The sequence below is a fragment of the Dermacentor albipictus genome, chromosome 2, assembly GCF_038994185.2.
Source record: "Dermacentor albipictus isolate Rhodes 1998 colony chromosome 2, USDA_Dalb.pri_finalv2, whole genome shotgun sequence".
Classification (NCBI taxonomy): Eukaryota; Metazoa; Arthropoda; class Arachnida; order Ixodida; family Ixodidae; genus Dermacentor; species Dermacentor albipictus.
The window spans coordinates 70,171,520-70,175,392 of NC_091822.1; the positions used below are offsets into that span (position 1 = coordinate 70,171,520).

At 45.6% G+C, this 3,873-nt stretch overlaps 1 non-coding gene across 1 annotated transcript; it reads left to right on the forward strand.

Moving 5' to 3' along the window:
- Window positions 1–1,929: 1,929 nt before the first annotated feature.
- TRNAA-CGC (transfer RNA alanine (anticodon CGC)) lies at window positions 1,930–2,001 on the forward strand. Its single transcript has one exon. It is a non-coding gene; the product is annotated as a tRNA-Ala (tRNA).
- Window positions 2,002–3,873: the final 1,872 nt, after the last annotated feature.

The window sequence follows — 3,873 nt, forward strand, 5'->3', positions numbered from 1 at the left end:
TACGTCACGTACTCCATCGAACCCGGAAGTCTCGCTACGTCTTCTGACTTGTTGTCCCGTGACGTCCTCCACGTTTCGTCGTTGAATGTTTGCTATCGTTCCTTTGATGCGGCACCTTAGACGCGCGAAGATCGCGCTTCTGCCACTAGGGGGTTCTGTTACTTGGCACTCGTAGAAGAGAGCGGCCAATGGATGAAGAGGACGTGCCATTTGCTTACGTGGACTGGCTACATAGGTCTGGTCTGGCGTTGTCCCCTCTATGTCATTTCTGCAAAGAACCGGAAACCGTTGATCATTTTTATTAACTTACCGCCAATTCGCAACCCAGAGAGAGAAATACTACGAAATTCCATTCCTAAAATTAGGCATTGCTACAAATGCTGAAAACCTTCTCTCCTTTGGGGCAAATGTTTTGGGTTTTAGCCACAGGAACGTATTCAGGGCCGTATACAACATCCTTGGTAACACAAGGACAATACCTACCTATATTTACTGATTTATTAACAGCGGGGCTGTTTAAGATTTCAGTTCCGCCGTGGAGCGTAACCAGAAAACTGCGCCCAACTGCGCGCCGCCTTGCGTGTTGTCCAGCAACCACCTGCGAGAGCACCGAGCCACGTAACCTGCTCGCACCCCACGCGCGTAGGGCGGAGTCGTGACCTCACAGGCGAATAAGAGCTCGGAACATCCGGCGCGGCGACACACCTCTCGCCTCCTCGACTCCGTGTGTACTTGCTTCTGCCATGGGAAGATCATAGAAAGTCCGAACGCCCGCAGAAGAAGCGGCTTACCAGGAATGGCGCCTCTACTGCCAAGCGAGAAGCAATGCGTCGCCGCCGAGCTGATCCGGAACACCGCACCGAACCTGCGGCTCCGAACGCTCGACGTCGCCGACAAAGCGATCCCGGCCTGCGACTGCTCGAAAACATCAAGCGTCAAGCGCGCCGAGACAACAACATAGCAAAACCTAGCATAACCTCGCATAACCTAGGAACAACTTGGGCAAGCCTACCATAACCTCCCAAAACCTTGAAACGACTAAGCCAAGCCGACCAACAACTTAGCAAAACCTAACGTAGTCTCCCAAACCTACAAACAACTTAGCAAGCCACGAAAAATCTTGGTGATCACGAGCTCCGCAGTTGACTCCAACCTTGCACCACTAGTGCAAGCTTGCAAGCTGCACACTTTTATTTATTATTTGACAAGACTCAAAGTTACGTTAATTTGATGATTTATAATTTATTAATTTATAAATTTCCATGTAAACTGATTAATATTTATTGCCTTCTAGCGTGTTCTCCTTTCAAAAGCACCAGTTTTCTAAAAACCGTTTTCCGTGTAACCGCCAGCTTCATGGCCAATCCCCCATAGTAGGTACGCGCCATGGTATAGGAAGCAAGCAAGCAAGGCTTCAATCTTGGCTAGTGTTTGTGATACTTGTAAATGTAGCATTCGAATAGTTGATGCCTAGTTTATTTTCACGTAACAATATTATCTGCTACATTCGTCACCATTCAGGCATAAAAAAGCAAAATAGTTTCACCACATACGCATACGTACCTGCAGAACAAATATCAAGCTATGAACAGAACGGTCACGTATTCCAACTCCCATCCAATGTGATCAGGGATGACAAAGATGATTTTCAATACTAGCGAGACACCTCGTTGGACTCGGATACACAGTAAAACGGCAGCTGCGACTTTCTACAGGGTGACCTCCGAGATGGCAATACTCGCGGCGCCGTGCCGTATTCCGAGAAGCCATGTGTGAACATTTTCAGCACCACTTGTCCTCAAGGATGTGGGGCGCTTGAAGACAGAACCACATCTCTACGCATACGGAGTAAGTAGGTAGCTTTGGTAGCGTACGCTAAGCATGCATGGCCCGTATAAATTTAGAAGCGGAGGCGTCTGAACCCGTCCCGGGGGTGTAGCTCAGTGGTAGAGCGCTCGCTTCGCATGTGAGAAGTCCCGGGTTCAAACCCCGGCACCTCCATTTAAGCATGTCTTTCTTTTTCCTTTGCAGTTCTACTAAAGGCATTTTTTATCATGCTTTCTAGAAAACTGTCACCGAACGACGAAGGAACGCGGGATTTTGTAGGCCATGCATAGCACGAAGAGTTACATTTTAATCATTACAGATTAGAACAGTGCACTGACTAGAAAATATAGCCGTCTGAAAAAAATAAGAAGTCAATTTTAAATTAGCAAGCAGTTGTGCCACCGATGCCGACTACAGGGGGGCTCGGCGACCCGAGTTCCCCTCCCGGCGGTGCCGAAGAAGCCCTCCCAACGTCTGTTTCCGTGTCCCAATTTCTCGTTGCCAGACTTGAGTCACCCTCATCTTCCAGCTGCCTTTTAAGCTGTCCTTTACGTCTGACTTGCTAAAATGTTCATTTTACCAAATCCGTGTTCTTGGCCCGGGCGTGCTCGGGTTTCTATCAATTTGTAATTTTCCTAATTTTTTGGCGAATGCCGACAATACACGGGAAAGAGCATTATAGAAATTTAGCAAACTAACCTTCACTTTCATTCGTATGGGCAGCTCCTACCTAGAAAATAATTATGTTGCTAAACCACGCTGCTTCCAACATTGCTCACCATGGTTTCACAGCGAAAGTGTTAGTGAAACTAAAAGCGTTGAAATGCGCTATATGGGTGTTTTACGGTGTCCTGTGAGAACCACATAGTGTGAGGAATGTTAACGGTAATACCTAGAAATATTTATTAAATTTTTTCGTTCATTACTAGCTACATCTCAATTCCTAATTTATCTTCATTCATCTTTTTTTTTCCTGTTTAGCGGCGCAAATAAAGTGCTCACAAGAATTACCCCGCTTGTCCGAAAGAAGCAAGCGTGGTAACAATTCTATATTTTTATAGAAAAGGGGCCATTTTACGCGTGACGTGTACCGAAAGCTTCACAGGCGCATTTTATACGAACCACGCAGGAAGTTCTCCGAATCTTCTAAATGAACTCTGCACGGCACAATTAAGGATAACATTCCGACGCAATGGGATGCATATCATGCGTGATGCGTGGCAACGTTGCAAGGGCGTTGCAAGCCCTTGCGGAAAAAAAAAGCCTTCAGCAAGTCCTCAAAGTTCTTATCAGCTATCTGGCCCGGCGTCTCCAGAGAACTGTACGTCACACCAAATTTAAATGTTGTCAAAACAGAGGGCACGTTAAGCGTAATGTGCGGAGAAAGGTTAACGTTTCTGGCATAATTATTAGCGTTGGAAATAAATACTCAAGCCTCGTTTTCTCCTTATTTTTATGTTCAATACGGAGTTCATAATCAATTTACCCGGTAACTTCTGTGAATTAGACAAGGTACATTGTTTATATCTTTTGACTATTCGAGGGAAGGTATAGGTAAGCTGTAGGAGAAGTAAGAAGTGTGTGGGTTTATGACAGCCTTCGCAGTTAATTATGCGTCCGAGTGGTACGGAGCGTTTAAGGTGCGTTTTACGAATGGCGCAGAATTTAGCCCGCGGTCCCGAGAGCTCTGCAACTTGCGCCAAGATCGAATTTGTGAAAATGAGGAAAACGTTATTGCCAATCAAAATGCGAAGTTAAATGCATGTTGTCAAATTACAAAATTGCTTCAGCATTTGCTTGAAAGGGCCAGTTGGTCGTTATTCGCTGTTTCCGAGTGTTCCATTTTTGTGCACGATAACAATTTCACAATAAGTAAATACGGTTGCCATATGTGGCACGATGTTTGGAAATGGTATAACATTTCCGCCTTAATTGCAATTATTGAAAGTAATTACTGAACACTCGTTTTGTGCCTACTTTTATGCTTTCCACGAGGCAAGATAGGCTTCCCTGAGAACGACCTCGACAAGCTAAACGAGCAGCTTG